The sequence below is a fragment of the Mirounga angustirostris genome, unplaced genomic scaffold (assembly GCF_029215605.1).
Source record: "Mirounga angustirostris isolate CCGP_5_RB_7025 unplaced genomic scaffold, mMirAng1.0.hap1 SCAF_2, whole genome shotgun sequence".
NCBI classification, from domain to species: Eukaryota; Metazoa; Chordata; class Mammalia; order Carnivora; family Phocidae; genus Mirounga; species Mirounga angustirostris.
The window spans coordinates 115,345,667-115,370,509 of NW_026991710.1; the positions used below are offsets into that span (position 1 = coordinate 115,345,667).

The following is a 24,843-nucleotide window of genomic DNA, read 5'->3' on the forward strand; positions in this document are numbered from 1 at the left end:
CTAATTTGATTCACAAACTTGTGTGATTATTTTTTCCTTTACCAAAGTATCTCTAGATTTAAAGTGTAAGATTTAGTTTAGTTTTTCTCTTGATTTTTCCAAACATATTTTTAAACATGGTTTCATATTTTTATCACCACCTACTCATACAGTCACAGATATTTCCAAGCTGTTTTAAATACTTTGATATCTTGAAGATCTCTTATACCTGAAAGAATCAGAAAAAGGATTTGGGGCAATAGCAAGAGTGAAGCTTATCACAAAATGTGCACATTAGTCTCTTCTTTACTGTTATAGCCATGGAACAGTAATGTCATCTCAACTGCTCAAATATGAAAGTGCTACATAAATGAAGATAGTTCAAGTAAGGCATAAAGTCCTACTTAGCTCCATCACACACATACACTCACACAAACTAATGCCTTCTTATTTAGAGCTTAACCAAATCATAATCAAATCATACATATTGTATTTTCTACATTAGAGATGTTTTGAAATCCTGGACACTTGGTGGGTGGGGGGAGTCAATAATAATTAGTAAACAAGATAATATAAAGCATAGTACTTACCAAGGACAACACCAAGGGTAGTGATGTTGACACATGACCACAGGCAAACAGTCTCCTAAAATATTTACAGCCTAAAGAACACACCTGACATTTATTTAAGCAATACTGTTCCATAAATTTTTTTTATTATATTAGTTATAATCACATAACTATTTACTTTCATTTAGACCCTTGCTACTCAAAATGTGGTTTATGGACCAGCAATATTGAAATCACCTAGAAGCTTATTAGAAATGTAGGCTCTCAGGCCCCACCCCACACTGAATTAAAATCTACAGTCTGATCAAATTCAGGGGTGATTTTGATATATGAATAAGTTTGAGGCACCTTAATCTAGAACAATGTTTTTCAATACATGCTTTATATCAGAATCATCTAAGATATATAAGAAATAGTAGTGCCCAGGGTTTGCCAATAGAGATTTTATTTAGTCTTTTTTTTTTTTAAGATTTCATTTATTTATTTGTCAGAGAGAGAGCTAGCACAAGCAGGGGGAGTGGCAGGCAGAGCAGGCAGAGGGAGAAAAAGGCTCCCCACAGAGCAAGGAGCCCAATGTGGGACTCAATCCCAGGACTCGATCCCAGGACTCTGGGATCATGACCCAAGTCGAAGGCAGACACTTAACCAACTGAGCCACCCAGGCCTCCCAATATTTTATTTAGTCTTGAGTGGGATACGACTTCAGTGTCTTTTTTTTAAGTTTCTCATGAGTGTCCATTTTGCAGCCAGTGTTAATAACAGCTGATTTAGGTAAGAAAAATGAGTAACTTTTGAGAAACTTAAAAAAATTCGTCCAGAAATAAGAAAAAAAAGCCCTTTTCTTTAAGAATTGAACTTATCACAAGCAGATACTGATCTTTAAACAAAATTGAGAAAAGCGTATTTAATCACAAACCAGAGCAAAACTTTTTCTCACTCTTAAGGCAACAGGCTGGTATAAGGGAGATGCATACATGGAAGAAGGAATCTGGATCAGGGACATGAAAACAAGACTTAGTCTGTAAAGAACACACATGGATAAAGCTAAGTTTTCGTACGTCAATGATCAAAGTAGAAACAGAATCTGGAAATATCTAAGCATTTTAGAGACAGAGAACATGTAATTACTCTAGTCTGGAATAAGACAAAATTAAAACCAAATATAAGATCCAAAGGAAAAAAAAAAAAATCAAAGGGGAGACAGTTGATCAAAAAAGAAAAATACTCAGGAACCAAAATATTCACCAATGAGTTCTAGATTTTCTGATTCATTTCTATACTTGACAATACATTTTTATTGGCTTATTTTGAGATAGTTTGTTTCTCTTCTACTTCCGGCATGTACAAAGATGAATTCCAGCTATAAATATCTCGGAACCCATAGATATGGACAAAAAAGTATTTGCACTAGAGCATAGAGAGTCGGGATGGGAACACCAAGCTAAATTATCCCATGTCATCCTTCCTTTCATTAACTTGAGACTGGGTGTTCTCATTTCTGGGTTTATTAAGGGGCACTCATGACGTTCATCACTGTAATACTAGACATTATATATATACATGGTAAGTAATGTATAAATAATGAAAATTAATATTTTAGATAAATATTATCCATTTGGCTAAAGAGATGTAATTTTGTAAATTCTAGAAGGTTTAGGTAATGACTTGCAGATGTGTGGAAGGAGAGAAATATCTTCACTGTTATTCTTATTATTGATGCATTTGCTCAAAACTTTGTTAAATTTGCATTTGGTCATATATTTTCAAGGTGGTAATTAAAAGTAAATAAAATTAACAAATAATTCAATACAAATGAAAGAATCACATAATTCATGAATAAACTTCTAGCAAAGTAATAGGCAATGAAACTTTCATAGACCCCTCTTAATAAGAAAATCAAAACTCCCTTTTTTTGGTTTCTATACCAATAACAATTTTTAATGTATTTATGAGGACATGATGTGTGAAAAAAGACTAGAAGTGGTGAGAAGTCTTTTGTAAATGGAAGACGGAGATATTTATGAAATTATTTTTTTTTAATGTAGTATTATATAGTCTGTTTTTGCCATCATTTAAAGATATTATATGACAGGCATTTCTAATGATTTTCATGTGGGGTCAGAACCATTGTTGATATAGGCCAACACTGTGTCTGTTCTAGCCCCAGGTAAAAGTCTGCCCAGGTCAGGATTAGAACATTTAAATATTAAAAAAAAATTCTGAAATATCAAAGGCTTCTCAAGTAATCCATTTTGAATGAGTCACTGAAAAAGATACTTTTTCTGGAAGCTGGCTCAATATTCAGTGGTCAGTAAATTAAACTTAAAGTCCCTATGAAGTTTGGAAATATTTAATTTATCTTTTTCATCTATTTTAAGAGTCACAGTGTTAGCAGAAATAAAAATGTTTGAAAATTACTTCTGCAGTGTTTGGAATTCTTAATAAAACGCCTAAGCAGCCATAGGCAATTATAGTTAGACTTCTGATTGGAAATCTAATCCTTATGTGATCATTTTATGGACTAGAGAACATTTAGTTTGCAGGGTCCCTTTTCATCACAAAATGCTGTCTATTTCTGGAAAGTATGCGTGATTGTAAAAAATAGGATATAATTTCTCATTTTTATAAAACTTGACTCTGCAACAATCAAATCTACATAGAGTGTCACTCTCTCTCTCTCTATTTTAGATGAGGATAAAAACATTTTTTTTGTCCTGCCTTTTCCATTCTCTTCTTCCTTTCTCTGATCCTTTAAAGCTTTTCAGTGAAATGTATTTTTAAACTTAGCATGCGTTTTGAGCTTCTCCTCTGGCATATCCATACCAAAATATTTCTCCTTCTTGTGTCAGCTTAAACCCATGAAGTCGACTCTTCCTTCACTGATGGCAAGCCAGAAATGAAATGACTATGGGGAGGTTTTCTTTTAGAGTTAAGACAAGAATTTCTCTTCATTTGATTGTACAACTAACACCTCTGGGACTTTTTTGGTTACCTTCAGAGGAATGACTTAGATCTTGAATATAAATGTTCTGTCACTAAAGGAAATGCTGTGGTTGTTGTGAGGCATATAACACTTTATTTTTCTAATGAGATACTTTTTTTAATATTTTATTAATTTATTTGACAGAGAGAGACACAGCAAGAGAGGGAACACAAGCAGGGGGAGTGGGAGAGGGAGAAGCAGGCTTCCTGCGGAGCAGGGAGCCCGATGTGGGACTCGATCCCAGGACCCTGGGATCATGACCTGAGCTGAAGGCAGACACTTAACGACTGAGCCACCCAGCCGCCCCTCTAATGAAACACTTTTAAATTTATTTCAGAATCTGGAAGGTTAGGTAGCACGCACACATTAAGTAAACTCTGGAACTTAAGTGTGTCTGTAGATGTGAGTGTAGATTCATTTGAAAAACAAACAAAATCAAAACAAAAAAGGAGCTTGATAATGAAAGAGAGAAATGTGGTTAAAGTGCTAGGGAAAACCAAAATAGATATTAACAAGAATAAACGAAGATGACTTAGTTCAAAAGTCATCCAACCACGCAACGCATAAACAGGATTTCAAGGAAATTGATAGAAAGGAGAAACAGAGGGAAAATAAAGGTGATGTGGTAAGGATATTAGATGATTTGAATGGGAAGTAATTATTGGAGGGTGATTTATGCTACTCCAAAATGAGAAGTTAGAATCTATCTCCCAGTGTGTTTCTTGTCTTGAATCTAATTCCCTATCCATCATAAATCATATCCCTTCGTTTCCATTATAAATAAATTATTTTAATGCTTTTGATGTGGTAAGTTGAAGTTGTCCAAGGTTTATAAGTTTTTCAAATAGGTTTATATCTTGAGTCTGAATCATTCCTCATCTCAAAATTCTAATCATGTACTAACTAACCACTATGTTGTGTTGCTCGCAAGTATCATGTCATAGCCCTGAAGTGAGCAGCTTTTTCTTCTATTTTTTATTTGGACATTTGGAGGTTTTAAAACATGGCCCCTAATCTTTGACACACTTCCTGCTAATCCCTGCCCAAATTGCAGATTTGTGAGCAAAATAACAAATTATTATTGTATTAAGTCACCAAGTTTCGGGATGGTTTGGTACACAGTAATAGATAACTGACAGATTTTATTACCCGGAAGGAGGGTGGTGATTCCATAACAAAAAAACAATCTGTTACTGGTTTGGGATTTGGTAGCAGATGGAAGCCAGAAAGGCTTTGAGGAGAGTGGTAGTGAAATAGCCCAAAGACCATGGAGGAGTTGTTGGTGTTTAAAAGAAAATGAAGGAAATGTCATTGGAAGCTGAAAGAAAGAGGACTCTTACTATGCAGTGGTAAACATATCAATGACCTGTCTCCTGCAGTAGACATGGAAAACAGGAAATGAACCTGATGAACTCAATGGTATAGGAGAATATAAAAAATCCCACGTAGGTGCTTCTTGTTCTTGCCAGTTATGATAAAAATTAAGAGAAGTGAGGGTGTGGGGTGAGGGAGTGTAGTGTTAGGCATAAAGGAGCCAGAATTTGCTAAGTTCAAAGCCAAAATACTTTCTCTTTCCAGGCCTTTCCATATGAAAAAAAAAAAAAAATCTCAAAATAATAAATAGCCTGGTGCCCCAAAGCTAATTCTGTGTGGAACTACAAGATTGTTTTTAATATCTCAGAAACAATTGAGGTGGTAAATCAGGAACCCATTCAGATACACAGAAAGGTTTACAAGAATGAAAAGGACATGTCTTTGAATCCTCTCCATTTAACAATGGGGTTTCTAAAAGTCTTCTAAAAGTTGTCTCACTGAAGCTCTGCAGTGAACCTAAATTAGAGAAGGACTGCCTGCAAAAAGACTGTGGTGATGGCTTTTGCCTAATAGAGAACCCTAATTGCATTTGCAGCAAACCCACCCAAGTTTTTTTTTTTTTTAACCCACTCAAGTTTTAAGAGGGTTGTTCTATTTAAAATAACTCCAACTTAGAATAAAATGGAAGGAGGTCTTTGGATCCTTAACCAAAAGGCTAGAAGCTGATTGAGAAGGATTCAAAGGCAGATCCACGAGCCCAGAGAGTGGTAACAGGAACCACAGAGAATAATTTCTAGAGAGCCACACTGACGCCTAATTATTAAAGACCGAAAAGGTAAAACGGGCCCAGTTGGAGCTCACAATTGTGATATTAGAGTGACTATCGTGTGCCTCCTGTTACTCCCTTGTTAACGGGACCATCTAAGGCAATTATTTCTGTCCCCTTGTTCTGTCCCGGCTGTATTATGGGGAAGATAACTTATTTGTTCAGTACCCAGGTCTTCAGATTAGCAGAACCATACTCAAAGAGCTGTTGCTAAGGAGCCACAGCCAAGGAGGCCTTCCTGCACCTGCACCTGCCTTCGTTGATGAAACTCAGGGCTTTGAGGCCAACACTGATTTTGTAATGGGATATGGCATTTTAGGGTCTTAAAAGAGAGTGAGTATATTTCACAGGTGGAGGGAATGTAAATAATTTGTGGCCGGATGGCATACCGTAGCAGTTTAAAAGCAGGACTCTAAAATGTTTAGATGTTCTTGCCATTGAGAAAGAAGTTTATCTTTTTTCTCCTTAAATTCAGGTTCTTTGACAGCTTGACCAAGAAGTATATGGCTGAAGTGATTCTATACTAGTTTCTGGAGCCAGGGCTTAAAAACTGGTGGATTCTATTTCCTGTATTTTGTGATTGCCCCTGGGATCCAGCCAATGTGCTATGGGAGCAGGAGACCTACACAACCCGTGGAGAGGCCCATATAAGAGAAAACCAAGCCCTCAGCCGTCCATCAGCATTAATTTGCTGGCATGTGAGCAAGCTACTTAGAAAGTAGATCCTGTAGGCCACAAATGTACTCAATAGAGAAATAAAAACTGAGCTCACTGAGTCCTGCTCAAATTGCATGGGGGTAGAATAAATCATTTGAGTTGTTTTATGTCACTAAATTCTGGGGTGGTTTGTTGTGCTGCAATGGATAACTGATACAAATTTACTATTGCAAACCAAAACAAAATCATCCTTCACATCTATAAGCTTGTGTCCCTATGCCTTTCCTAATTCTTAAACCTCAAGCACTTTCCAAAGATTTCTCTGGCACTTTCCCCGCTAATTGACGTGTTATCCCAATACAAATCTATTGTAATACCTTATTTCTACCAGTTCCTTAGAGTAGCTTAGGAGAGGGCTCTATTATTTGCACGTGGGACAGACCATATTTAAAATTTACATAGAAATTAGTCTTTTATAAAGGGTGAGTACTAATCATGATTCTCTAGAAAAACAGAACCAATAGGATCTCTCTCTCTCCTTAAAATTATAAGGAATTGGCTCATGCTATTACGGAGTCTGGTGTTGATAATCTACAAGTCTGAGGATCTGCTGGTTGCTATAGAACAAGGAAGAGCTGACTGACGTCTCAGATCAAAGGCTATTAGGCAGGAGAATTTTTACTTGAGAGAGGGTCAGTCTTCTGTTCTATTCAGTCTTTCAGTTGATTAGATCAGGTCCACCCACATTTTAGAGGGAGATCTGCTTTGCTCAGTCTATCAATTTACAAGTAAATCTTATCTAGAAGCACCCTCATAGAACCATCCACTGTAATGTTTGATGAAATACGTTAGCACTCCATGACCCAGTCAAGTTGACACATAAAATGAACCAGCAGAATGAGTATTTAGAACAAACACTTTGTGAAATATGTTAAAGATCCCCCCCAGTCATCCCTTAGATTCTGTCATTGTCCAGGTTCTGTTTTTTCCCAGCTCCACCCTTGAAAAAATTTCATTTTTTCATTCCCTTGGAGGAATATCACTGTTTAAATTAACCTCTGTGTGTGCCTTACTTTTCAGTCTATCCTTGAAAGCACCTCATAATTACAAACTTGTATTACTTCCTAGCAATGGAAGTCTTTAATTGGATGCCCCGCTGCTTTGTAATTATACATGTAAGGTATAACTTGGTCTTATAACTAGTTCATACTAAAATTTTCTCTAAATGAAAGCACTATAGGATAATGTCACATTTCCAAATCCCTATAAATTTTTTACTTATTTCAAATGAACATATTTTCAACTGTCCAAATCTTTTACAGATTCTTGACTTTATATAAACATTTTAACATAGCAATTGTCAATAGTTAAAAACAGCTAGTGATTACCCTTTGCTATTTTCAAAGATCTTGTACTTCTTTTGAATGTTATACTACATTTTGCTACCAGCATTTATGGCAGCTAATTGTCATTTAAAGGGCAAGAATGTAAATGTCCCAAAGAATTTCATATACAATCCAGGCAGAATTACAGTTATTACAACTTGCTTCAAAATTCTGAAAGACTGTTTCTTGTTTTTGTTATTTTTGTTTTTGTTTTTGTTTTTAGAATTGGAAAGTATGCTATCACTTTTGGTAAGTTCCAAAATTACAGTGTGGCATAAAAAATTATGCACCCTCCATTATCTTCAATCTCACTTTAGAAATCTGGATTCCTTTCCAGAGCCAGTTAAGTCATCATAGAAACCTTTATTATATATATTCTTTGCTTATTTTCTACTGGTTTATCAACACTGCATTTTATAATAGTTAGAGGTTAACACAGAACTGGATCTGTCACTTACTAGCTATTTGACCTTGCAAAAATTGTTTAATATTTCTGAAATGGAGTTTTCTTGACTGAAATGGGGATAATCCTAGTCCTTACCTGATAGAATGACACAGTAAGGATTAAATAGGGCAGATATCTGAAATGTTCAGCAGAATGTCTAGAACATATTAAAAATAAGTGCTATCTATAATTTTAAATGTAATTTAGTGTTATTTATGAAAATAATGAGAAAATATCTTTATTTTGATACCTCAGGAAATTCTCTGTTTTAAGAAAGGCTTTAAGTCACTCAGAATTTGGGCTTCTGTAACTATATGGGCTACAATGTGTGTTGACATTTTTTTTTTCAAGTTTGTTTTAATTTTAATTACAGTGTAGTTAACATACAGTGTTAAATTCATTTCGGGTGTACAACACAGTAACTCAACAATTCCGTATATTACTCAGTGCTCATCAAGATAAATGTATTCCTAAACCCCTTCACCTATTTCACCCATCCCCCACCCACCTCTCCTTTGGTAACCATCTGTTCTCTATAGTTAAGAGTCTGTATTTTGGTTTATCTCTTTTTTTAATTTGTTTGTTTTTTAAATTCCACATTTGAGTGAAATTATATGGCATTTGTCTTTCTCTGACTTATTTCACTTAGCATAATACCCTCTAGTTCCATCCATGTATTTGCAAATGGAAAGGTTTCATTCTTTTTATGGCTAGTAATATTCCATTATATACATAATGGAATATTGTGATATATATATATATATATACATATATATATATATATGTATATATATATATATATCACATCTTCTTTATCCATTCATCTATCCATGAACACTTAGGTTGCTTGTCTAGTTTGCCTATTGTAAATAATGCTGCAATAAACACAGAGGCCCATGTTTCCCTTTAATTTAATGTTTTTGTATTCTTTAGATAATTACCCAGTAGGGCAATTACTGGATCATAGAATAGTTCTATTTTTAATTTTTTGAGGAAATTCCATATTGTTTTCCACAGTGGCTATAACAGTTTGCATTCCCACCACAGTGCACAAGGGTTCCTTTTTCTCCACATCCTTGCCAACACTTGCTTTTTTGTTTTTAATTTTAGCCATCCTGACAGTTGTGAGGTGATATCTAATTGTGATTTTGATTTGTATTCCCATGATGATGAGTGATATTGAGCATCTTTTCATGTGTCTGTTAGCCATCTGCATGTCGTGTTTGGAGAAATGCCTGTTCATGCCTTCTGCCCATTTTTTAACGGGATTATTTGGTTTTTTAATGTTGAGTTGTATTAGTTCTTTATATATTTTAGATACTATGTGCATTGATATTTATAAGTGAACATGAAAATAAATTCCCATATCCTCAAGTTTTATTTACTGCCACCCCGTAAGATGTAACCACATTTATTTTACTTCTTATATTCTTCATGCACAGTTTCTGGTATCTCCTATTTGGTATTTTTGAAACTTCTTCTCCCTCTTTGTTCCTCTTCTTGTTCTTTTTCATTCCTAAGCAGGCATCTCTTTTAGGTGGATGATGATTCATATACACCAGGCACATTTCCCTTTATCAGTAAGTAGCACTTCACAAAATCAGGAATGTATAGGGTCAAGGGTATGCAATAAAATTTAAACACTTTGTGAAACAGATAGGTATTAACATCTTCCTTTACATTGGGCAACTGAAATAGTGTATGAGATACCTATTTTCTCCTTGTATGATGTTGCAATTCAATTAGTCCTGTCAAACACAGAGTTAGAAGGAATTCAGATGCCTACCATTACTACTGGCATGCACACATGCATACCCAACAGTCTTCCAAAAACCACATCAAACCACATATATTCAGATTTGCTTTGTCAGAAACTTGGGTAGCCTGAACTCATCAACAAAGTTTTCTTCCTTGGAAATATTTTATAATTTTGAATTAGGTTTTGAATTAGGAGTTAGTACATACTATCTTTATCTAATAATTTGATTTGTAGTTATTATTTTTACATTCTTATGTATTATAAAACAAGGTAACTTATTTTTAAAAATGTTTTAGAGATTATTAAAATTTTTGTTTTCCTTTTGGCACCATAAGGCATGGAATACTTGCTGAAAAATGTGGATATCATATATAACTCATGAATCTTCCATGAATCAAACTGATGAAATGTGAAGACTTTTATTAAAGATTCATGGAAGAAAAATTATCATATTCTTGCTAATATAGTTCTTCTTTATCAGTATGGTCACCCAGCTATTTCAGGGACAGATCTCAACTCAGGTCCATGTTTCCCAAATGAAGAGTAACATAATATGTCAGGCTAGCCCAGGCTCAAAAGGCTCTATATTTTAATCAGGAACATCATCTGTTTGCTGTGCTTAGTCCAAAGTCATGTTCTTATGAAAATGGGGGTGGGGAGAAGACTTCCTCAAGTGCAGCTCAGGGATCTTTCTATGTTGATACCCAATGCATGCTGGAACTATAGCAGATAACACAGAGATGTTGAGAAAGGTCCTACTTTTAATTTCTGTGACCACTCTTTTTTGAGCTATTGAGAGGGAAACCAGTAATAAGGTGCTTTGGATCTTTTTCTAGAATTCAAGATAGTTTTGCTTGTCTCCTCTACTAGGTTAAATTGTGGGTGGATTAAAATAGCTTGTGCCACCATGTTAAAGTAAGTGGAATAAAGTGAGCTCTGAAGCAGCAATAAGAATCAGATTGGTAGCTATGACTAGAGTTCCACAAATAAGTTAGCATCATTATATTTAAATTAAAAATGGAAATGTGGTCCAGAGGTATAAAGCTCTGTTCAAAGGGTCACTGTGAGATTACTATATAAGAGAAATATTATTTTGCCTTTATGTCTTATAATTCCTTCCTCCTGATTTTGTCACATCATCCATTTATTGAGATATTTTAAAGAAACCTAGTAATGACTTACTCACTATAGGGTCCTCATAATACTTCTAATAGTCCTGAATAAAAGTTTTCAGAGTGAACAATGAGAGGTCTGTGACTCATGAATATGCATTAAGATAAATAAGACAAAAATTGAAAGTTGATTAGAAAATAAGTTTTTGATATGGCAGCCATCTCACTAGCCCTGCTCCCATATTACTATAAAAGTCCTACCAATTATAAATTTTTCCACCACTACTACTAATGCAGTTTGTAAAATCTATTTCTCTCTGGAGATTATATATTCAGCAACAAATAAAGTGGCAACATGTCTGGTTTTAACTACTAGATATTCATATTGTAATATGAATTATATTAACATATAACAGTATTATAGGACGGTTGTAGAAATACTTAGGGGAATTTTGTCAGCTATAATGAGATAGAGACAGTATTTAAAATAACCAGACCTCAGGGCACCTGAGTGGATCAGTCAGTTGAGCCTCTTACTCTTGATTTCAGCTCATGTCATGATCTCAGGGTCCTGGGAGCTGTGTCAGGCTTCATGCTCAGTGGGGAGTCTGTTTGAGGATTTTCTCTCCCTCTTCTTCTCCCCATCCCTCCTCCCACCCCCAAACCCCCACACTCTTGCTGTCTTTAATAAATAAATTAAAAATATTTTAAAATAAAACAAAGTAACCAGGACTCTTAAATGGTATACAAGATGACCTTGTGTAGGAAGAATTCTGAATCAAAATAGGCCAATTCTTTTTTTCATTTGACCAAAATAATGCAACTTAATGTTTAGAAGATACTTACTATAGGCCAGGCATTATGCTTAGTTCTTCATGAAGATTACATTAGTAAATTCTAACTATGATTAATTCTATCATTGTTCCCATTTTGAGGATGTGGAAGTTACAGCTTGGGAAGTTAGATTATATAAAGTCATAAAGCTTATCGTGGGAAAAAAACAGGATTGTGCTTATCTTACTATCAGGTACAAGTTCTTACCACTATTCCTTACTACCATAAATAATGTTTTAAACACAAAAATCATGTCAAACATTATATTAAGTGTAAGGGATATACAAATAAACATAGAAGCTGGTTATCTAGATTTTACACTGGAGTCAATAAAACCAGTTCATATGATGAGAGCAGTACTGAAAATCTATGCAACATTTATTGTAGCCTAGGGCAGAGAATAGTTAACCCCATTTGAAGGCAATATATCAAGGAAGAAGTCTTTGAAGAATGATTTGAAAAATGAATATATAGACAGCAACAGGATAGAGGGTAGCAAGGTAGGTTTGTATGTGAAAACACATGGAGTGTGGAAAAAATGCTGTAGATGTTCAAAGAATTACAACAGGTTGCTTTATCTGGAGTGTGGAAATCAAGCAAATCAATCAGGCTGGAAAAAGAGAATTGAATCCAGGACGAATCTTGCCTATCTTGCTAAGGAATTTGCATTTTACTCAGTGGATGATAGCAGGCAATTGATAAGTTATAAAGAGCAACATTAGCAGGCTTGGATTTTAGAAAGTGATCTCAGGTGATAATTTGGAGAAAATGCAAAAGGAATACATAGTTTGGGACCTCAACTAAGCATCTGTTACAGTAGTTATTTTCAATTGAGGGGGAAAAAAGGAAACTGAGTTCAGCCAGGTTTCTGATACTGGTGATGGGTTTGATATTAATATTTTTTTAAAGATACTTAAAAATATTATGATTTTTCAACTCTAAATCAACCCCTTGGCTTACAAACCTGCACTAATAATCAGTAAGCTTCTGAAACTGGGCAGCCTCTAAGAGGCCTCCAGTGCCCTCCTCTGTATGGCCAAAAAGGGTGATAGATAAGGAAGAATCGACTAGAATGAAAAGCTAAGGATGTGGAGGCTGACTGAAGAGGAGTTTCTCCAAAATGTTAGAAACAAGGGCCTAACCAAGGATTTATCTTCCAGCCATGGTAGGAAATGTTAGCCTACACAGCTAGATGTCATTGACTCGTGACCACTGCATGAACCTTGGAGTTCCTTTTCTTCAACTGAATGTATTACTTCAAGTATGTTGTTCTTACTTTGATATTATAATAGCATTTGGATACCATCATACATTGAGCGTAGGGGTACAAATTACTTATTAGTTTGTAGATCATTGGACCAAGAGGAGCCATAGTTAGAAGAAATAAGGATGTACCATACCCAGAGATCCTTCATTTTGATCATAATAAAAGATAGGAATTAAAGAGTTCATAGTTTTCAATCTGTACACATATAGAAAGGAATACATGGATATGGGAGTGACCAGGGAGGAAGATGGTGACAAAGATAGTCACCTAATCACTGGGATCTGGTCTATTCTTTTTCTTTAAATAATATAACCATATGGGTCACCTGGATGGCCCAGTGAGTGAAGTGTCCGACTCTTGGCTTCAACTTCAGTCATGATCTCAGGGTTCTGAGATTGAGCCTGGCATCAGGCCCTATGCTCAGCATGGAGTCTGCTTGAAATTCTCTCTCCTTCTCCCTCTACCTTTCATGCTGGTGCATGCACATGCTCTCTCTCTCTAAAATAAATAAATGAATCTTTAAAAAATAAATAATATAACCATTTACTGAACTAGAGACTACATTACTTTCTTTCAAAGAGCCTTGGACCAAGCTGTGACTAGTATGATGTGTGCACATTCTGTAGGATTTCCATAAAAGACTTCTATTTTTTTCTTTTTTTTTTTTTCCTGTCTTTCCCACAAAGTAGAATTCAAATGAGTTGCTGTTGAACTAGTTTTGACCAAGTGAATGAAGGTACCCACTAGGCAGTGGTGTGCAAACCTGGTTTGTCCTGGTTTGCAAGAACTGATTGTTAGATTTTAAAGAATTTAATAAGCTGACTGTTAAATGCAACTATTATTTAAAAATCTTATAAATGTAAAATTACATAAATTATATTTTAAGTGTAATAAATACTCAAAATCCATTGCTTATAATTTTGAATATTACCCATGCTTTAATATTTGTTTTTATATGGTGGAAATACTATATAATGGTGTTCTACTGTCTGTCTTCCCAGTGCTGCCTCCAGTAATGTTACATTGGTAGCCTGAAATTGAGCAGGTTGGAAATATTTCTATCCCAGAAATCAGCAAATGTTATAAATTAAGGCATGATTTATTGTTTTGTAGACTGTCTAGAGTTAAGATAATAATGGATAAAATGTTAACGCAGGTTAACTAAACTTTAAAGTGCATTGCATCTTTAGTCTTTACATTGTGAATAGTACACACATTAAAAAAAAAAAAAAGAAAAAACCTGAGGAAATGCCTTCCAGTAGCCAAATATGATCTGATTCAGCAAATAAGCCACTCAAGACATTGACGAATAAGTAGTCAAAGTCTGATATATATTTTCATTGTTTCACTTTTGTTTTGTTTTGTTTTGTTTTTTAATGCAAAAGAAATGTAAACTAACATCATGTTAGTACTATACCTGAAAAGCTGGTTGTTAAACATTTACAAATCTACTACTGACCCTAAACGATGGCAGAGCAAAAAGAGAGAAGAAAGAATCTGGGTAGCCAGAAGAACACAGGCAGCCTCCTGGCAGTCCTGATGTGTACATCTATGAGGGAGAACTAAACTTCTACACTTGCACCACAGTATTTTAGAATATTTTTTTGCAGAATTTTGGCCTACGCCTAAAAATAGTACAAATAGAGAGATCCAGGTTGAAGATCCAGGGAATAATTGATCAAAGGATTAAGTGTGCAAATGCTGACTTCTTCCAGGCTATATGGTCAAGGCCAGACCTTGTTTCTCCTTTATCAGTATTCCTTGAGGAGTCTCTTCCTTAAGTGTCAGTAACTTGATATATGAGAAATCTCCCCTTTCTCTGATACCCAGTACCCACCTCTACATCTGAGTGGTTGATATATTCTCTTGGAATGTCCCATCTAGGACATTCACATTTCATTTCAGTACCTACACTCTATTTTCTTTTATCCTCTTCCCCAGAAGATGTTGTTAGGTATGTCATTCCTTCAAGGTCTTGCTGGTAAGATATCTAATTTTATATGCATTTAATATAAATTGTTGATGAAAGAATTACTGGTCCCAAAGAACACTGATGATTATTTTAACTTATAGTAGAGAATGCCATAGCTAAAACAAAGAAAATATTGTTAGCATAATCAACTATAAATTGTTCCACAAATTTCTTCATGTTATTGACCAAACTGTATATCCTCAAAATTTATGTGTTGAAGTTCTAAACTGCAAATACACCTCAGAATGTACTTGTATTTGGAAATTAAATTAGATTTTGCCTTTAAATAGTAATTAAGGTTTCATGAGGTCAAATGAATGGCCCCTAAATCCAACATGACTGGTATCCTTATGAAAGAGGAAGAGACACTTGGATTTGTGGGTACAGAGTAAGACATGTGAGGACACAGCATGTAGGTGCCCATCTGCAAGCCAAAAAGAGTCTTCAGGAGAAACTAAAACACCAAAGTGAGCAATCTCACCTATAATGTACATGTTTTCCAAAAACAGAAAATTGCCTATGAAATATAACCATTACTGTATAGAAACCAGTGGTAGTTTGATGCCAGAGTGAAGGTAAAATGAAAAAGATGCTCATCCTGTTTTATATTTAGGAGATAGATGTACCTAAGAAATGTTTCTATCTAAATGTGTGCTATATAATCATTTTGCTTGTCGAGTGTATTATTACATGTGTACAATCCCCAGAGAAAAATCTTCGCAAGAGTCATGGCCACTTTTATAGATCTGCCTATGCAGAAAGAGATTCAGATAAATGTCCCTTGCCCCACTTTCTACCTCTCTAGCTCCACTTGAGACTTCAGTTGAATAGCAGTGAGTATATGTAGCTGATTTGGGTTATCTTGGTTAATCTTGAATAATCACAGATACAAAAAGACTTTACATGTCCTACTTATGTTACTATCTCACTAACTGGCATTTCGAGTACAGCAGAAAGCATATCCTGTTTGTTGAAGTTTCTCCAAAATTGTCTCCTCCCCATCTTCTTCAATGCCCAAGCTGTGTTTCATCTTCAGACTCAACCAGACTCAGAGCAAATATGTCAATACATTTCCCTTAAAAATAAAATTGTTATATTACTCTTATCTATTTGAACTAATTAAAATAATTTTGACCCCTTAATCTAGAAATGTATATTGTAAACATGAAATTGAGAGTTATTGAATTAAAGAAAGGACAAATTATAGCAACTGTAAGTTGCATTAAATTCATTTGGTAATGTGTGATGTTTAAATTTAGATAGATCCAAATGAGTTTTTTAAGAACAATTTCAAACTATCCATAAAGCTATTTTCAAGACATTTTTAGATTGCAGGAAAACAAAAATAAGAGAAATTTAGTTGAAGTGATTGGATTCTGACAGTTTGGGCAGAGTAGGAGTTAGATCCCATCAAAAACAGGGTAAATGCATTATAAAGGAAAGGAATCCAATGTGAAGGTACTCAGTTATTTAACAATCATTTACATAGTTTTGCATTAGTAAGACTAGAAAAATCTTAGTGACTAAAGAAATGTGCATATATTAAAGATAACAGATATTTAAAATATTTTTACTGAGTGTGTCTTTTAAGGGTATATGATATGGTCAACAGAAATCTAAATCCCTAACTCTGATGCCTTCTCATTTTGACTACTGAGTATCAATTACACAAATAAGTATCATACATAAATATAGGCTAGTTCAAATTACTTTTCAAAGGTGCACCATTCCACCCAGTCTGTATCCTACTAAACTTCAAATCCTGTTCTCCAACAGACAGCAGTATTTTAAGGCAAATCACTTAATAGTCTATACTGGTTGCTCAAAATTAGAGTTTTCTTAAAATAAATCCTATAAATAGCTTAATTTTAAGTTTGTCCCCCAAAACTTACATTATTTCATCTAGAATCTACCGCACATGCTTTATTGAGCATAAAGTACTCAAATTTTATTTTCCGAAAGCTTAAGTATCATCCTATTATGAACATTCAGAGAATGTGAAAATCAGGAAACTTGCCCATTCTTCTCTGCTCATTAGGAAACAAACATCACTCAAGGGAACAGGTGTCCTCTCCATTCTCACTGCCAGCTTACTGCCCACTGCCAGATCTGGAGTTCTATCTGGATTTGTTAACTGTGTACCAGGGGTTGACGGCCCTTTCTTATATTGCTCTCGGAAATGAATGCAAAAAGGACAAAGATGAGAAGCACCTACCACAACAGCCTCTGGGAAAATATACCAAATGTCCAAATGTCTGAATAATCATAATGGAAAAAGGGAGGCAATGATACTGCCCTCTTCTGATTCAAGGAGCAAGGCAAATTATTTCAGATGAATTCATGAAGGGAGCCATCCTCTGGCTTTAGAGTGCTATGACATAGGTAAGAAAATAAGATTAAATACATACATTATCAAAGGAATCAGAAAAGGAAAAAATATTCTGAAATTGTTTAATACTAGTGTGTGTGTGTGTGTGTGTGTGTGTGTGTGTAAAAATGTTAAAATATGCTCTGAGCGCCTATTTGGGAATAGTCTAGTGTAACTTTTTAAACTTTTATCAAACTAAAAATATTTTAACAGAATGATTTATTGAAGCTGAATCTGGTCCATAAGGATAAATAATATTTTGGTAGGAGAAGAGAATCTTATAGAGAAGAGTCACAGGATCAAATGTATGCAGATAGTTATCTGCATGAAAATTGGCGGGGGTAGGGGAGGGGGGATGATGCAGTTGTTTTAAAACCAATTTGGCCAGATTAATCAATTAATCTCTTCTCTTGGAAGAGAAATATATAACACTAAATTTTGATAGGAATTTTACTGCTAGAGAACATTCAAAATGGAAAACATTCAGAAACAAAGGACCATGTAAAACTTTAACCAGGGAGCAAAATGATAGTGATATTTAGGAAAAGTAGGCAGACAAACCATGAGAGACTCTGGACTCCAAGAAATAGACTGAGGGTTACAGAAGGAAGAGGGGTGGGGAGATGGGGTAACCAGGTGATGGGCATTAAGGAGGGCACATGTTGTGATGAGCACTGGGTGTTATACACAACTAATGAATCGTTGAATACTATATCAAAAACTAATGATGTACTATACAGTGGCTAACTGAACATAATAAAAAATAAATACACATACACACACAAAAGTTGAATAAAAAGACCAGTGAAACAGTTGATACAATAATAATATAAATAATTTACTGTGGCTGCTGGGTGGCTCAGTTGGTTGGGCATCTGCCTTTGGCTCAGGTCATGGTTTTAGGTCCTGGGATCAAGCCCAAGCCCGGCATCTGGCTCCCTGCTCAGCAGCAAACCTGTTTCTCCCTCTCCCTCTGTGGCTCCCCCCTCATGCTCACTGTCAAATAAATAAAATCTTTTAAAAAGTAAATAATTTACCTTATTTCACTGAATCTTAGATGCCAATCAATTGAAAGACGCACAACTGTGTGTTGATTATTTTAGAATCAGGAGAAAAACTCTGGCACATAATCTATGACCTACTATTGATTGTAAAACACAATCTGATTCCCAGGATATTAAAATGTGGGGGAAAAATGTGCTCTTTAATAGATGAATACAGTATTTCTACTATTTAGTGAGTGATTTTACTTCTACTTGTTGTAAATTATGCTAAACATCTTATATTTATCCACTCTGAAAAGTCTATATGAATTATTACTATCAGGTATAACTATTGTCCTATTTCTACAAATTGAGAAAACCAATGCCTACAGAAGTTATGCAACCTCCCCTCGGCTACACAGCCAGGCAGAGAGGGAATCAGGATTTATGCTCCAATCATACCCAACTCTTTTTTTAAAGGTAGGAAATAATGAGTGACTAATAATTGTTAGATGGCAAAAGAATTATGAATATTAATAAAATTTATCATGGATATGAGAACTGTATGAATGATTGAATCTAATGGATAAAGTAAAAGGAGAAATTCATGCTCTTTCCAAGTTTTCAAATACAGGGAGCCCAAATTAAAGAGGTTATACTGGTAACAATAGGCATATTCAGAAGGGTAACTGTTTTCAAGGAAAATAATATTTGTTTAGGAAAGGTTGAGTTTCCAATAGTGTCAGGGTAACAAATTTGCACTGCCCTTTAGCTCTTGCATATATGGGGCTGAGCGAAAGTGAAGAATCAGGGAGCCATATGTAAAGTGGTGCTTGAAGCTTAGAGAGGACATATCATGTGAGTATTTAAGGAGAACAGGAGACATAGAAACAAATTAGACTATAAATCACAGTTATGAGTCAAGAAAAGTGCCAGCTATGGAGAAAAAGAAACTCGCAGAAAAGAGCAGAAGGACAAAAATATTAAAGAGGCTTAAAGATCAAGAATCTAAAGAATTTGAGAGATTTAATAAAACACAAATTGAGAAAAGGTTATTGAATTTGGGGAGGCAGGTGGTGATATTAAGAGAATAATTGCAGTAGTGGGGTGGTTTCAGAAGCTAGATATGCAGGGGATTAAAAAGCAAATGAGTGGAAGCTGTGGCACAGGTGTGGATCACACATTTCAGGAATTGGCCACAAGAGGAAGAAGGAAAATAGAATGTTGACACGGAGCTCTGTGAAAAGGAGAAATCTAAAATGTCAGCAAAGGAGGCATGGATAAAACAGAATCAAACACAGAACATAATTTGAAAATAGGCTATAGAAATAAATGACAGGTTTGCTAGGGAGACAGTTCTTCCATCCATTGCATAGTATTTTATTGAGTAACTGCTGTGAATAGCACTGCGAAGACCAGGGTTCCAAGGACAACTGAAGCATAGTTTTGTAGGAGCCAAGGTAGGGTGCCCCAAGATGGGCCACTTTGGCATGACAACTATTTTGAGTTCAAAAAAGCAATTGAAACCTGGCAAATTCAGAAAAAGTTTTATAGCTCCCCCCTTCAACTGCCTAAAAAGAATTTAGAGAACCTGCTCCAGGAAGCGAGCTATCACCATAGATAACTACAGTATGATATGAACTAAATGTGGTGGACAGGGGGGAACACAGCAAGACCTGTTTGGTCAAAGTACCCTATGTCTCACTGTTTGAGTGGCCCAGTGAATTTTTGTTCACCAAATATTTATTCTTTTTTCATCTTCCTGAGGATTGCATTCCTTCCCTTTGAAGTTCCAGAGCCTACCCCTTTCTCCTTAGTTCAGAATGGCATGTTTGCCTCATTTTGCCTGATTGTCTTTGGAATTTCCATATCTGTGTGGGTTCCCTATACATAGAAAATGAAATTTGATTTTCTCCTCTTAATATGTCTCATGTTAATCTGATTCTTAGTCCAGCTGGAATGACCTTGAAGGTGATAGGAAATCCTTGCTCTCCAACAGTTCCTGCCCTCAAGTTGTTTAAAATCTAAGGAAAACTGAGGTGTTAAAAGTCAACTAAACTATAGCAAGTAATATGTAACAGGCAAAGGAAACACAAAGGAAAAGACAGTGAAGTTGCCAAGAGTGATGTCCAAAGTGAGTTTTAAAACCCAAGTGAATGGAAGGCAGTAGGGACAACAAGGAAAAGGCAAAACTTAGGGAAGAGCTTAGCTGTTTCAGAACACTGAAAGTAGTTGACTGTGGCATGTGTCTTGAATAGGAGGGGAACAATGAGAGATGCAGTTGAAGACTTTGGTAGGGGTCATGCCAAGGTGGTTCTTGTTTAGCTGACATTTAGCTATGCCCCATTTAATAATTAGGTTGCATATACACAGAAAACATTGTATAAAATTTAAACTGCATCAGAATATATTCTTCATATGACTTAATAGAAAATCTCAATCGATTTTCCATAAAAGCCCTTTTTTAATATTTTTATAATATGGTATATCATATATTAATTTCCTATGGCTACTGTAACAAAGTATCACAAATTTAGTGGCTTAAGACAACACAAATGTATTATTTTACAGTTCTGAAAGTCAAAGTATGAAATTGTGTCTTGCTAGGCTAAAGTCAGGGTGTTGACAGGGCTCTTCCTCTTTTGAGAGACTCTAGAAAAAAATTAAAAATTTTTTTTTTTTTGCCTTTTCCAGCTATTGGAGCCTACCAACATTCTTTTATTCATGGCCCATTCCTGAATCTACAAAGCCAGCAATACTGGTAAGTTCATCTCATACTACCATCTCTCTGGTTCTCTCTCTTCTCTCTTCTGCCTCCTTCTGCTGATTATAAGAATGCTTGTGATTTTTTTGAGCCCACCCAGACTGTCCAAGATAATCTCCCCATCTTCTAGTCAGCTGAAACTGCAACCTTACTTTTTGCATTTAACCTGACCTATTCATAGTTTCCGGGGATTAAAACATGGACATCTTTGGGAGGTTATTATTCTGCCTACTATAGAGGCTGACAGAAAATGTCTTAAAAATAAGACAATATGCAGTGGGGAATACCAGTTAATGAACTGACAAACATTCAGTAAATATTTGTTATGTGCAAACAATTTTATTAAATATTCTACAATATAAAAATGTACTATGCCTTGAAGAGCTAAAGGAAACAAAAGATACAAATATAAAAGAAACTGTAACACAGCAAAGAAAAATAGTGTAGTAAAATTTGAGTAAGTATGGGAAACAATTAATTTAACTTTTATTACTTCAAAAATTAAGATAAATTCTACCCAAAAATGGTATTTTAAAGGAGATGTGTTGGGCACCTGGGTGGCTCAGTCATTAGGTGTCTGCCTTCGGCTCAGGTCATGATCCCGGGGTCCTGGGATCGAGCCCCGCATCGGGCTCCCTGCTCAGCGGGAAGCCTGCTTCTCCCTCTCCCACTCCCCCTGCTTGTGTTCCCTCTCTCACTGTGTCTCTCTGTCAAATAAATAAAATCTTTAAAGAAAAAAAGAAGATGTGTTGGTGTTTTGAGGGAATAATAGATATGGAATAAACAACAACAAAAATTTCAGGTTGAGGGAGACATGTATATGGTCAAGTAACCCATTACTCTGGAAGAAAAGTGTCATTCTGGGGACATTTGATATGTATAGTCATATTAATCATTGTATTTTAGAATATCCAATTTTGAGTGCAGAAGACTTAAATTCAAATTAGGGTATTATGAATTGCCCTGTTGCCTTGGCAAAGTCATTCTCTCTCTCTCCCAGGAAAGTAATGCATGCTACCTATCCCTTAAGATTGATGTCATGACCACAATATGAATCTGCTTTGTAAACTTTACAGTATTATGTATGTTGATTTGTGCTGTTAAAATTACAATAATTATGGTAAGCCTTAATTGCTAGATTGAAGAATTAAGACTGTAATTTATGGAGAACAAAGATGTACTTTTGATTCCCAAACTGGGAGTAGTATGAAGTATTATAAACATGTATTATAGAACTAAAAAGAATAAATCAAGGACTGCAGTGTGAAGGCCACAATAGAAGTAGAAGAAAAAGATGGGAATCCAGATTTGGATTAAGAATCAAGAACTTCACAGACAGATTTGCAGCTAATGCATTACAGTGAAAGGCATCCATAGGAATTGGTGACTGATTTGGAAGGGAATGGAAAGAAGAGCAAAACCATAACACTAAGGTGGTGTTTAAAAACAAACAAAATATGCAGATGAGCTTTTTGGTTGTTATTTGGTTTGGTTTGGTATGGATGAGAAAATGTTAAAGATATTCCACTGCAAACCAGGTCAGAATGAGATTGTAATTGGAAATACAGATTTTGGCTTCCTCACACATATAAGACCATGTTGCTTGGAGAACAGAGAAAGAGGATGGATAGATCGATGAAATAGCTCATAACTTTCTTCTGTCAATCTCACTCAAATTGTAGTTACTGCCTGGAGTACGGGGCTCTGTCCTGTCTTAGCCGTGTTATAATCTGATATTCATGTCTGCCATTGAAATGCCAGTATATATACCTAGAGATAGTACATACCACCTTTGATATAAATAAGTTTCAGCGACTCACTGTATATGTGCCTGTGTTCTTTATAGCAATTATTATAGACACCAATTATGTGCCTCTTTATCAATCTAAATTTTGATTACAAGTTCCTTAAGGGCAAGGATGTGTCTTTTTGTCTGGTATGACCATTGCTTTGGGTAGTGCCTGTCACAAAGCACAAGCTCACCAAATGTATGATTAATTACAGTGCTTTTCAGAAATTGTCTTATATATTATTTTGCAAGTAACTCTCTCCTCCATAAATGGACAGAAGTCATCTCTAATCCATTTGGACATCACCAGTTTTTCATTGCACAATGCTTTGCCAATCCTTGGTTCTCCATAACTGTTTTCTCAACTGAATTGAGGGCACATAACATTAAAAAAAAAAAGAAGCCACAGAGTATATAGGCACACTCTCAATATTACACCCAAATTACAAAATAGGCTTAAAATTCCTTAACAGTGACCTATTTCAGAAGTCAAGTCTTAAAAAACCATACACCACCATACAGCATCATTAAAGTGATATAATTAAGTCTAGACCTCATTTCCACCTAGCGATTGTCCTAACATCTCGGTTGCTATGGTTGGTGGTGTTAACTCTAAAGAAGGAAGGGAAGGGAGAGAGAGAAGTGAGAGGAAGGGAGAGAGGAAGGAAGAAAATTCTTTTGGAACTCACTATTTTCATTTCCCACTTTCTACCCAAGCTGAAAAGCTTTTACAATTCCCAAAACATAACAAAATTTCTTTTTTTAAATTGTATTTTTACAATTGTCTATCATAAATTGTTATGGACACTGAATTCACAATACATATTTTGCGCCTCCTGGGGCTTTAAATCAAACTGCAATATGGCCTGAAAATTAGGCAGATAGTATGTTGGATAAACTGATAGACAAATCTTTCTTTGCTTCTAAAAAGATAGCCAAAGACTATCGGTAGGAGAATTTTGCAAGAGATTCTTTCAGTTTCTATATGATAAAACATTTTCTTTCTACTTATCAGTGAGAAGCACCTAAGGAAAAATACAGAATGCCTGCCAGAGTCAACGAGCCTCTATCCCCAAGGAAATAAGAGAGAAGCAAATGATTGCTTGAATAAATTTTTAGAAACACTAGTCTTTTCATTTCATTTCATGGGAAATAAATGGAAAATAGCATTTCTGAGATACAATACTGAATAACGAACTCCAGTGGCTATGCCAAACCCCCGGTAAATTGCACAGCTGGCAGGGAGATGCAAAATAAGGGGCAATGAGAGTGGGGAGAAAATCACCACCTTTAGCACCAACAGTTACTGAAATAGGACATTGACTGAAATCAGGTCTGTCACTGGTTCACAAATCCCATTATGAAATAAACTTTCTAAATGTTCCTTCACCCAGGCCAGTTTTACAAGCAACATCATGGTTTGTTCTCAAGTCACAAAGTTTCAGTATCTTTCCAGTCTAGCTCCTAGGTATGCCAGGACTCAGAAAGATTAAAAACACCTATTGCCAGTTCAATGACTGACGTAATAATAAGCTGCTCCTCTCTGGCCTGTCTGCCTTTTAGTGATGGTGAAGTTTCAGTCCTGTTGAAGAATGTCTTGAAGAAAAGGCTACTCCTCTCAGTTCATAACTTCCTTGGCTCCTTTCAGTTTTCTAAAATAAAAGCCAAAGGACATAGAGAATATAATAGAAAGTATCTTGCTTGGATGTCCATTTACATTAGTAGATCTCTAAGATCAATTTTCTCCTGGCCACTTGTGATCTGAGATGGTTTAAAAGGAATTATTTTTTTTCTAAGTTGATTCTGATTCTCTTAGTATCTTCAGAAAACTGCTGTC

General features: G+C 35.4%; 1 long non-coding RNA gene across 1 annotated transcript in view; it reads left to right on the forward strand.

The window, feature by feature from the left end:
• LOC129045976 (uncharacterized) overlaps nt 1–24,843 on the forward strand; it is a 240,453-nt gene that overhangs the window by 47,006 nt on the left and 168,604 nt on the right. Inside the window, exon 2 of the long non-coding RNA XR_008506536.2 lies at nt 21,148–21,214. This is a non-coding gene — a long non-coding RNA (uncharacterized LOC129045976). The remainder of the gene's footprint in view (nt 1–21,147; nt 21,215–24,843) is intronic.